A 13,249-nucleotide genomic window follows, 5' to 3' on the forward strand; every position below is an offset into this window, starting at 1 on the left:
TTGTGCATGTAATTTTTGAAACGCGCATAAACCGTACGTTGGGCGCGATACAGCCGCATAAAATAAATGGTACGTTGTTCTCAGTGATTGAAGAGCAGCAGTAGCAGAGTGCTCCGCGTGTTCAAAAACACCAAACCAAGCAGCAGACTGAAATATTATAGTGGCGACCGGAGTGATGTCACGCGGCTAATATTTTTAACGTGTGCATTCGCCTACTAAAAGCACAGGACAACGCTGGCTGTTCTTTTTTCGTGTGCTGTTGTCTATGAAAAGGCACGAAGCATCTATTGTTTTGTTACTGTTGGTGACTGCAGACATTGAATGCATTAACATCCGATTGCTGCTGAGCTGCCGGCTGTTTGAAGATCGTTTTATATCTCTTTGACGCCTAGCCGCCAGGGCAGGGTATGTGGCGTGCGTGGAAAATTTGGTTGGAAGATGGCGTCTTGCTGACGCTCATAGTCGAATTGTTCAAGCAGCGGGAGCTAGCACCCGCCTGAACACCTGCCGTCCTTCGGTGCTGCTCTTGTGAGCTATCATATAACACGCCTCTGCGGGCCACAGGGCGGCCACGGTGACCCAGCTTGTCTTTCGTCTAGCGTGACTACCTGAAGTCCGCAGGGAAAGGTGTTTGATAACAATACTTTGTCTCTTTTTGCTCCTTCCTGAGACGATGCTCGCTGAAAGCCTCAGCCAGCTTTGCAGTGTACTTTAGTAGGCGAATGTACGCGCAGAAAGAGTCGCGTACCAAGCTTTACACGACTCCAGTCAACATCTGAGTAGAGCTGCCCGCTGCTGCGTTTTGACCAGATAGCAGCAGAAAGCCGTCTACGTGGCAGTCACGCCACCATGGTCGCATGCGCAGAGAAAGGTGTTTCATAACAAGATTTAGTCTTTCTTAGGCGGCAGGGGCACCTTCTCTTGAGCCAAAACAAAGTCAAATAAGGTATATGTTCGCAAAGACATTACTTTTGAATAATTGTTTCTAGAATCGGAAGATATTGTAAATATTTTTTTTTTAGATTGGCAAAGTTGTAGCTTAAACCTTAGGGTCTGTCAGAAATCATTGTCCAATTGGGTCCATATTGTGTACATATACTATTATATTCTCTTGTGAATAGATAGCCTCATTTTTGTAGAAACAGCTCTCGTACTAGAAAAGCGTATTTGAAATCAAGAAAGGCAGGTCGCACCATGCCGACAGATTTTGCTCATCTTACAACTGGACAGTTTATAATAATATAAAAACGATAGTCCTGTATGTTATTATTCCCCAGATTCATTTCATATTTGTCAGCGTACTTATGCAAAGTATGTTGCAACTCATCATTGTTTTGTGTACCCAAGTTGTATTCTTGTGTAAAGTAATTTCGGTTTCACATGCAGGCTGAGACACGGGGGACATCCATCGAGTTGTGCTGGCAGTAGATGAGGAAGATTGCATTAGCATTGCAAGCATAGATGAAGCAATGGCACTACTACTTGGAGCGTTCTTCGTATTCAATATCTCCTGTCCACCTGGCGCCCTATTACTGTGGAGGTTTCGCTGAGGTAAATCAGTTTCAAATGATTGAAAAAATCTCTTCCTTAGGGGTTGTGCAGGTTATATATTTAGGATATACGTGTTACTCTAAGGATAAAATGCTTTGGTTGCTAGGAAACAAATAAAATTTCATGTCTAGTTTTTGAGCAATTTATTCATTGCTGAAGCTTTGTATATATTGGGTTCCATAGAACAACTTGCATAACTGATATTTTTATTTTGATGATTAGGAAAGGTGAATGAACACTCTGCACTCGGGTTAACCATACCATCATGAAACTGTTTGATGGAATTTGCTGAAGGGACTTGAAGAGCAACTGCTTGTTCTTTCTTTAGTTGTACCTGACTATCATTCGTAAACAAATAATTTAGCAGGTAATTAGAATTGCAAAACGACAGTCCGAAATAATTTACACTAGTAAATATCATGCATATTAGAAATGAATTTTATATCATGTACTTAATACAATTCTGACTTGCATAAAAATTTCTGAAAATGTACTGTCGCACTCAATATACACTACAACGCACAAGATGCGGTAGGAGCCAAGTTCTTGGCACACATTGACTTTAACCTTGCTCACAATTTGTTCATCCAGTTGAAGAAACGGAGAACAGAGTTCATTGACTATTGTTACAAGTTGCATGGTCACCCTAAACCCTCATTGCTTTATTATTGTATTGATGCAAGAATTGATTGACTAGGGATGCGTTGCAACTCATAGTGAGCATGACAGTACATTCTATTTACTTTGTTGAATAGGAAGCACCCAATTGGCTAATGAGATCTGCAGCTAATAAGCTGCAGGTGTCCAGGTGGCAGCAAAGGCGCATTGGCACATAACTTTGGACGGAGCGGTAGAGTCCAGGCCAGAAGAAATGCCGGCGCAAGCGGTCTTATATGCGTGAGAGGCCAAGATGACCAGCTGTAGGGGCGTTAAAGATTTGTTTGAGAATGGCAGACCGTAGGTTTTGGGGAACGACGAGAAGTGCTCAGTGCCATCAGGTCGCATGTTGAGGTAGTACAGCGTGTTCTCATGAAGGAAGAACAGGGCGAGGGAAGAGTCACGGCTCTCTGTGCGGAGGCGGTCGATAAGAGAACTAAGGGTTGGGTCCAAGCGCAGTTCGTCTGCTATATAGGAAAAGTCGGATATAGAGAAGACACAGGGGTCCGACTCATGGTCAGCAAGGGAAGGGGGATCGAATGGAATAACGGGCCATACAGTCTGCATCCTGGTGGAATCCGACCGGATTTGTACACCACCGTATACTCCTATACTCCTGCAAGCGCAGTGCCCAGCGGCCAAGGCGGCCAGCAGGATTCTTGAGGGAAGAGAGCCAACGTAGGGCGTGGTGATTGGTAATAACAGTGAAGTGTTGCCCAAACAAGTATGGTTGGAAGGTTCCAATGGCCCAAGCGAGAACCAGGCACTCCCGTTCCGTATTAGAATAATTCTATTCCGCTGATAATAGGAGACGACTGGCGTAGGCAATCAAGCAGTGTTGGTCGCGTTGACGCTGTGCAAGAATGGCTCCAATGCCAAGGTCACGGGCGTCGGTGCGGAGTTCCGTCTGGGCAGACGGATTGAAATGGGCCAACACAGGAGGATTGATTAGAGCGGCGATGAGGGTGGAGAATGCTTTAGTCTGCTCTGGTACCCAAGAGACCCCTTCGTGGATCACTGCCTTGTCGTGAAGGAGGGGCTTGCGAAACTCGATGAAGTCGTGAGCTCTGCTGTGTAGGGCCACCCATGATAGACAGGTCACGGCAGAGAGTTCTGACAAAATGTGATTCACTGGAGAAGGTAATGGCAACCCACTCCAGTATTTCGTGCCAAGAAAACCCTATGGCCAGTCGCAATACCATTTATGATATGGCGCCGGAAGATGAGCCCCCCAGGTTGGAAGGCGTCCCACATGTTACTGGGGATGAACAAAGGGCGATTCCTAGTAGCTCCAGGACGAATGAAGCGGCTGGGCTAAAGCCAAAAGGGCGCTCAGTTGTGGATGGGTCGCGAAGCGACCGGAAAGTCCGATGTTGCAAGGAGATATATCACATAGCAACATGGAATGTAAGATCTATGACGCAAGGTAAACTGGATGTCGTCAAGCGAGAAATGGGCAGATTGAACATTGATATCTTGGATATCAGCGAGCTCAAGTGGACTGGAATGGGAGAATTTAACTCCGGCGACCATTATGTCTTTTATTGTGGGCACGAATCCAAGAGAAGGAATGGGGTCGCTCTCATAGTAAACAGAAGAATGGGCAAAGCAGTGCTAGGGTACAACCCAAAAAACGACCGAATGATTTCACTACGGATCCAAGGTCGCCCTTTCAACATAACAGTTATCCAAGTCTATGCACCGACCTCTACTGCTGAAGAAGCTGACGTTGAGAGATTTTATGCGGACCTACAATGCCTTTTAGACCGCACCCCATCATCAGACGTCGTTTTTCTCATAGGAGACTGGAATGCTAAGGTCGGGAGTGAAGAAATATCCGGAATTGTAGGCAAGTTCGGTCTTGGCGAGCCAAATGAAGCTGGGCAGAGGCTAGTAGAGTTTTGTCAAGAAAACAACCTGACCATAGCGAATACTCATTTTCAGCAGCACAAGAGGCGCCTGTACACATGGACTTCACCGGACAGTCTGTACAGGAATCAGATCGATTATTTTCTTTGCCGGCAGAGATGGAGAAGTGCTATACAAGCAGTAAAAACAAGGCCTGGGGCCGATTGTGGCACCGATCATCAGCTTCTTGTTGCCAAAATTAAGCTTCGATTGAGGAAAACGCAGAAAACTAGAAGGCCTTTCAGGTATGATCTGGATCAAATTCCATTAGAATATGCTGTGGAAGGGAGGAATCAATTTCAAGAATTAGGTCTAGAAGACAGAGAGCCCGAAGAGATGTGGACTGATGTTCGTGATATGATACAAGAAGTTGCTATTGAGGTAGTTACAAAGCAAAAGAAATGCAAGAAAGCAAACTGGTTATCTGAAGAGGCTCTGCAAATAGCTGAGGAAAGGAGGATGGCAAAAGTTATGGGGGAAAGAGAAATATACAAGATTCTCAATGCGGATTTTCAGAAAATAGCAAGGAGAGATAAGAATGCCTTCCTGAACATACAGTGCCAAGCAGTTGAGGACAACAGCCAATTAAGGAACACAAGAGCTCTGTATAAGACAATCAAAGATATCAAAGGAAGCTTCTGTGCTAAGCTGAGCGTGGTAAAGGACAAACGAGGCAAGGACCTCACTGAAGCCTCAGAGATAAAGAAGAGGTAGCAGGAATACACAGAAGAACTGTACAAGAAGGACCCGAATGTGCAAACCCAACATAAGACGGTTGTGATTACTGATCTCGAGCCGGGCATCCTGAAGAGTGAAGTTGAATGGGCCTTAGCCAGCCTTGCTAAGAACAAAGCTAGCGGAATTGATGGCATTCCAGCTGAGTTGCTTCAAAACCTCAACAATGACGCTGTTAACATTCTGCATACATTATGTCAGAAGATTTGGGAAACCCTGCAGTGGCCACAGGATTGGAGGAGGTCAGTTTACATCCCCATTCCAAAGAAAGGCAGTGCCAAAGATTGTTCCAACTACCGCACGATCGCGCTTATTTCGCATGCTAGCAAGGTGATGTTGAAAATCCTCCAAGGTAGGCTGCAGCAGCATGTGGATCGGGAGCTTCCGGACGTGCAAGCTGGGTTTCGCAAGGGCAGAGGAACTAGAGACCAAATTGCCAACCTTCGCTGGATCATGGAAAAAGCAAGAGAGTTCCAGAAACCCATCTACTTCTGCTTTATTGGTTATGCGAAAGTATTTGACTGCGTAGATCACAGCAGATTGTGGCAAGCTCTCCAAGAGATGGGAGTTCCAAGTCACCTCATCAGTCTCCTCAGGAACCTGTATGAAGGGCAAGAGGCCACAGTCAGAACTGGGCATGATCTTACCGATTGGTTTCCGATCGAGAAAGGAGTGAGGCAAGGCTGCATACTGTTGCCCTGCCTATTTAACCTATATGCAGAGTGCATCATGAGGAAGGCCGGTCTGGACGAGTCTTCAGCTGGAGTGAAGATTGCTGGAAAACGTATCAACAACCTTAGATATGCGGATGATACCACTTTAATGGCAGAAAGTGAAGTGGAACTCAAGAGACTTCTGATGCGCGTAGAAGACGAGAGTGAGAAGTTTGGGCTTAAACTGAACATTAAAAGACAAAGATCATGGCGTCTTGCCCTATCAAGTCCTGGAGCATCAATGGACAAGAAGTGGAAGCTGTGACAGATTTTCTCTTCTTGGGCTCCAAGATTACCTCAGAAGGAGACTGCAGCCATGAAATTAGGAGACGCCTGCTTCTGGGAAAAAGACCAATGGTTAGCCTTGACCGCCTAGTAAAGAGCAGAGACATTAGTCTGCCAACCAAGATCCGTATAACTCATGCTATGGTCTTTCCATTTGTGATGTATGGATGCGAGAGTTGGCCTGTGAAAAAGGCTGACCGCCGAAGAATTGACGCATTTGAATTGTGGTGCTGGCGAAGACTCTTGAGAGTTCCTTGGACTGCCAGAAGATCAAATCAGTCGATATTGTCGACCATAAAACCTGAATGCTCATTGGAGGGTCAAATTCTAAAGTTAAAGCTCAGCTACTTTGGTCATCTGAAGAGAAGAGAGGAGTCGCTATAGAAAGATTTGATGTTGGGAAAGGTTGAGGGCCGGCGGAAAAGGGGTAGGCAGCGAACGCGGTGGTTAGATGGATGCACTGCAGATGAAGTTATGTGATGTTAGGAAGATAGTGAGAGACCGGCAAGCGTGGCGTGACATGGTCCATAGGGTCACGAAGAGTCGGACACGACTGAACGATTGAACTGAACTGAACTGGTACCCAAGAGAAAGGAACGCCTTTCTTCAGCAGAAAGGTGAGAGGACGAGGAATGGTGGCGAAATTTGGGATGAACCGCCGAAAATACGAGCACAGTCCTATAAAGCAGCGGACATCACGGAGTGAACGGGGAGATGGAAAAGCACTGACAGCGCGACATTTGTCGGGATCGGGTTGCACGCCTGAGGCATTCACCAAATTGCCACGCACTTTAAGTTCGCTGTGACCAAAACTGCATTTCTTTGAGTTCAGTTGAAGTCCGGCACGGCGGAAAAGTGCCAAGATGGAAGAAAGGCGACGAAGGTGGCTTTCGAACGAGGGTGAGAAGACAATCACGTCATCCAAGTAACATAGACAAGTCGTCCATTTGAAGCCGTGGAGGAAAGAGTCCATCATCCGTTCAAATGTGGCAGGGGCGCTCGAAATCCAAAAGGCATAACATTAAATTGGTAAAGTGGATCGCGTGTGACGAAAGCTGTCTTCTCGCGGTCTTGTTCGTCAGCAGAGATTTGCCTGTAACCGCTACGAAGGTCGATGGAGGAGATGTAGCGGGCTCCATGTAGACAAACCAAGCCATCGTCTATTCGCGGAAGCGGGTAAACATCTTTCCTTGTAATTTTGTTCGGATGTCCATAGTCGACGCACAAGCGTCAAATGTCTTTCATTCTAACGAGCCCGCCAGGAGGTGCCCAGGAGCGGCTCGAAGGTTCGATGATATCGTTGGCCAACATCTTGTCGCCCTCCTATTGGATGACTTGTTACTCAGAAAGGGACACGCGATAAGGTCTCCGATGCACAGGTCGTGCATCACCGGTGTCACGTGAGTCACAACTGATGTTTGGTCCAGAGAGCCGGCAGCAAAGTAAAAGATGTCGGTGAAGGATAGCAAAAGGCTGTAGCATGTTTGGGGCTGCGGTCAGAGGCAGTCATCGCTGAAATAGAATCAGTAATTGAGGTAGGGAATACGGGTGTTTGAAGGACGCTTGAAGATGCGAGAGGAGTGAGCGCACAAATGGTGCAGTCTGTGAGAGGGGACAAGGTAGACAGGAATATTCCTTCGGGGAGAACTTGGGGCGGCCGACTGAAGTTCAGGATTGGAAGGTAGGTGCTGGTCTGGGTAACGCGTACACTGAGATGAGGAAAAACGACGTTGCGGTCGAGAAAGACCTCGCTGATAGGGCAAGGTACATAGTCATCATCAGGCACGAACGGGAAAGGGGACAGAGGTAGGTGAACAGCAGAGTCAGGGGGCAGGCGAGAGAACTCGATTTAGCGAAGGCAGGTAAGTATGTTCAAATTGAGAAGACCGCTGTCGCAGCCGATAAAGGCAGAGTGGGCCATTAAAAAGTCAAGGCCGAGGATCACATTGTGAGGACACTGGTTGAGGACGGTGAACAAAACAGGGATGTGATTACCGGCAAGAGTGACTCGGGCAGTGCACAGGCCAGTGACGGCAGCAGTACTGCCATATGGCAACACGAACGGTGGGCAAAGCAGCGGGGATCTGTACTTTACTTAGGCGACGGCAAAACGATGAGCTCATGATCGAGACTTGGGTAGCAGCGTCATTGAGGCAAGAGACAAGAATACTATAAACGAACCGAGAAAGGAAGTTACAGGGCGATGAAATAGGCAGTAGAGGATTTCCAGGTTTGGGTACCAATGCAGCGTCACCTCCGGGAGCTGCATTGGCTAGATTCCAATGAAGTGGCCGGCAGCGGACGATGAAGAACTGCGACGAGGAAGAGGTGAACGGGAACGGCGGGCTTGCGGGGACGGAGAGTGACTGGACTTAGGAGGAGGCGGAGTGGTGTCAGTCGGAGGCGGCTTTTAACAAGGCGAGAAGTGGCGTTGGCCGTAGTCCGAGTAGCGTTCAACGTAAGTGAAATGTTGAGGTGGTGAAGGCCAGCGGCTGCGGCAATGGCGAGAGATGTGGCTAATACGCGAGCACGTGAAACAGATGGGCCTATCGTCAGGGGTACGCCACTCATCAGGAGTGAGCTATCGGTAGCGTGGCGTGTAGGTGTTGCGAGGCGTAGCGGAGGCGACCATGGGAAAGACGAGGCTCGAACTTTGCTGTTCCATTTTGCGGCTACAAGAGATGTCCAAATTGGCAACCTCTTAATGGACAACGGCTTGAATAGGAGTTATCGTAGCTAGGTTGCTGTCTGAGGAGGGCGGGTTGGATGCAACGGGAGCAAGCGCATCCAGTTCACGACGCAGGATGCGGGTCACGTTTTCAGTGTTGGAAGGCTGCTTTAGGGTGGGCAGATCCTCGCACGTGGAGCTGGGGCTGTCTTGGGTAGCCGGTGAAAGCAATGTGCAATGTGTTGGTGTTTAGCCTGTTCGAAACGTTTACAAACCTACAGAACGGAGTCAACTGTGGAAAAGTCCCGACAGAGTAGAATATTGAAGGCGTCGCCGACTATGCATTTGAGGTTGTCCCCCCCCTTATCAGGTTCTGTCGGCTTTATCATCATTTCGGCAGAGGGCCAGAATGTCTTGTATATAGTTGATATAAGGCTCAGTAGATGTCTGGGTCCTTGTGGCGAATTCCCTGTTGGCAGCAAGTTGACGGCCAGTCGGTTTTACGTACAGGTCACAGAGTTTTTGTTCGCAAATATACCAGGAGGGAATAGCTGCTTCGTGCCTTTCGAACTACATGCGTGCCGTGCCAGTGAGAAATAAGATGACCTTGGCCAGCATCAGCGTTGTGTCCCACCTGTCGTGCTGGCTAACACACTCATAAAGCGAGTGCGAGTCCTCGACATCGAACTCATTTATACTGCAGATGGGCCAGTGTCATGGGGGTGGGCTACGACGACAGTTGGAGTTGCGGAGGTAGATGAAGCCGCGTCGGTGATTAGAAAGTTTGTGTCATTGCTATCGCTCATCGTCATATGTAGAGGCTAATTCGATTTCTTTAGCTGCATCTTGATGTAAGTTTAGTCTTTCGACGTAACTGCAGCCTACTAGTATTCAAGGATAACCTCTTTTCATCTTAAAGCATGCATAGTAGGATATGATTGCGTATAGTGGAGCATAATAACAATGTGAACAAGTCTGCCATCAGGATATCCCAAGCATGTTTCTCTTCACCACTTCAGTATACTCAGCCTCAAAGAAGATTCCGCCATATAAACATTATACGCGTTCTAGACAACTATGAATATATATATATATATATATATATATCTTGTCACAGTAGTGAAAAGAAAATGAAATTTGAATATGTCAAGAATTATTTTCCTTGCCTTCTCCATGCTAATCACTCTTGCTTTGTTGCTGCTGCGAAAATGAAATATTGTTAAACCTAGCTTGCCATTTTTGCAGTTATCTCATGGACACATGTCTTCCATATATTGGTATAAAGTGCGCCAAATTCCCATATTTTTTTTTTCACCTGTCCCGCGACTTTTTAGTAGCCTGTATCTATCATAATCAAACTTTAAACACTATGCTTCTCAACAAATTATGTTGATTTATATATATCACACATTAGTTTTGATTAGGATAGCGCCTGTTACCTCACACATTTTCATCACATAGTCTTGCTATTTTTATACAAATTATTGAGTATATGCCGGAACTATTCAATGCATATCTTTACTTTCTTGCTTCCCCCACCCCATTGGATTCTAATGCACTATTGTTAGCTGCGTCGCTCACCAAATCAGTCGAATTTATTTTACTATTCATATTTTACAAGTACTCGGAACAAATACATCCTTTCAAGAGCCCAGGAAAGGGACAGCCAGCGGTATTTCACCGAGGTTGTTGAGCCTGCTACTGGCGTTTTTACACTGGTGAGTCGACCTTTGAAATAATCACAGACATTGATATTTGGCTTATGCTATTGTGATAGCTTATAGCTGTGGCTATAGTTAATGTACATCTACACAATGCATTAAAATTTCCTGAAGTCTGAATTCAGGGAACCTGAGTGCTACATGCAAGGCTTTTTAAAGAAAGTGTTGTTCAGTGTGTCTTGATTGATGCACCATTAGATATGAAAGGCTAAGTTGCAAATTGTGTAGTGGGTTAAGAAAAAATTCATTTGCATTATAAATTCGTCAGAGCATTTCCTTGACGAATTTATAATTCTTCAAGGAAATATTTAGCAGCAGCTGGTATTTGCTGTGGTAGTTAAGGTAAATTGATAAAAAACCTATGATCATTTTTGGCAGCTCCAAAAATTTCAATATCTCTAGTTGCTGAGACTTGAAGCAGGCAATGTGCAAAACGACCAACTATGTAGCAGTCAAAGGCGAGGTTTCTTATCTGTGAGGTTTCCGACTCTCGATTATTTGTACATTTTCATGAAACCACAGTAGTCACAACTAACGTTCTCAGTTTATCAAGCCTTTCATATTCGCCGCAGTACTGCTGCAAATAGCCGAAGCACTATACAGGATGTCCAAGAAAATTTTAGCCAAGGGATAAAAAATGAAACATTTCAGATAGGATAGAGAAACTACCTGTGTACAACTGCCAGCCATCAGGCGCACCATAGGCGATTTTTTGTATTGCAGTTAACTAATTACTAATTAGGATAATTTCTTAATTTAATAATTCTTGCCTTCAGACGACAACTTTCATTTTGAAAGTTGGCGAGCATCTTTTAAAACCCCTATTCCATCTATTTCCGATAGACAAAGCCTCTTGTGTAGCGTGTTTCCAAGCCCTAAAAAAGCCCGCGAAATGCAAAAAATACCACGTGACTGGCGCATTCGTGCTCCAAGATTGTGGTGCTCTCAGTCGTAGCCCGAATGAACGAAATCAGCTGCGGCCGTGACTCGACAGCCCAGTACCATCGGCAGGCTGATATGTTGGCGGTGGTTGCAGCTAGCGCAGTGAGCTTGCATTGTCACGCGCTAGCATCGCCAGATATCGGCCTGCCGCTCAACAGGGTCGCGGAGCCAGTGCCGCAGCTGATTTCGTTCACTGAAAGCCAGGTTGAGAGCAGCACAATCGTGGCGCACGAATGCGCCAGTCACGTGATATTTTTTGTATTTCGCGGACATTTTTTAAGGCTTGGAAAAACAATACACGTGAAGCTTTCTGTATTGGAAATAGATGGAATGGGGTTTTTAGAAGATGCTCTCCAACTCTGCAAATCACATTTGTTGTCTATAGGTAATAGTTAGTAAATTAGAAAAAATATCTTAATTACTAATAAGTTAACTACAAAACAAAAAATTTACCTGTGGTGCACCAGATGACTGGTAGCTGTATTCAGGTGGTTTCTCTGGCCTTCCTCAAGCGTACCATTTTAACCCTTGTCTAAACTTACCTTAGACACCCTGTAATACAACCGCAGTGGAAAGTCAATAATTCAGAATTCAAGAGGGCGAATATGTGAGAAGACGGAAACTTTATTTCAGAAAGGAGCCTAATAAAAGCAAGTCTATTATTATCAGTGGGTTCATTCAGTACATACAAATGGCTGCTAGCTATTACTGTTTCAAGATATGGTCCACTGCTAAAGCTTGCACTGCTAAAAGTTCACAGAGTTCACATGTGCTTGCTTTCTTTGCGAATACAACAATCCTGATTAACTCATCATTAAAAGACGAGGTAAATGTTTAGAATTTTTGAATGCCCCTATGAAACTGGCAACTGACCTGCCAAGAAGATGCAGCATCAGAGTACTTTTGTCTAATGAACGTTCTGAATATTATTCAAAACCATGCGCCAAGGAACATTTTTTCAATTTCACCTAGTGTTCTGCTTTGCACACATTCTTGGAAATATTCAAGAAATGATGCATAATTGTGAGTGCATTCGCACACCTTTCTGCAGTGCAACGCAGTAGCAGTGATGCGTTTTCACAACTATAACTGCCGTATTTGGAAAGTGGTTCGCCACTTGTACTGCAAGACTATGCAGGGAAGTGTCCTGCAAAATGTTGCTGTTCAGTAAGCTCAAGGAAAATATGTAGCGCAAAAAGGCATGGACACAAGTAGGAGAGACACGCAGTGCGACAAATGTTTATTAAAAGAAAAACCTTTTTATACCTTCATATCACAGTGGACCACCAGGCATGCACTGGCAAAGAGTATCTGACGAACACACAAGTTGCCCCGCCGGGGTGACGCAGTGGTTCCGGCGCTCGACTACTGTTCCCAAGGACGCGGGATCGAATCCCGGCCTCGGCGGCCGCTTGTTCATGGAGGCGAAAATCAAAGTGCCCGTGTGCTGTGCGATGTCAGTGCACGTTAAAGAACCCCAGGTGGTCAAAATTTCCGGAGTCCTCCCCTACGGCATCTCTCATAGCCGGAGTCGCTTTGGGACGTTAAACCCCACAAACCAACCAAACCAACACACAAGTTCCCTTGACAACAGTGTGACCGAAGGGCTGCTTGCATAATTTTCTCTCAAAAGGGACAAGCCACTGTGCCTCAATTATTTCATGTGTTAACCTGTTTTATGCACTTTTATATTCACACGTTTTCTGAGACGGGGAATGCATTCACACACATGAAAGTCGGTCGATAAACCTTTCCCGCAGATACTATTTACGCCCAGCCCATGGTTCCAAAGTTATCACTCAAGCATCTGCCTACTTGTCCTACATATTGTTTGCCACAGGAGAGAGAAATTGTATAGGCAACATTTTCAGTGCAATAAATAAATTTTTCTCCAAGCTTCTTTGTGCAGCTAACTGCCTTATTGAGTTTTGAAAACGCTTTCGTACACAGATGACACAACTTATTAGGATCCGAAAAATAGCATCTGCCGCAGGGTTGCTGGGCTCAAAAGAAAATAGCGCAGTGATCTAGCAGCAGAGCGAGCTTTTCGGCTCCTATTTCAGTCGTCT

This window comes from Amblyomma maculatum, chromosome 3, assembly GCF_055883805.1.
Source record: "Amblyomma maculatum isolate TAMU_Amacu chromosome 3, ASM5588380v1, whole genome shotgun sequence".
Classification (NCBI taxonomy): Eukaryota; Metazoa; Arthropoda; class Arachnida; order Ixodida; family Ixodidae; genus Amblyomma; species Amblyomma maculatum.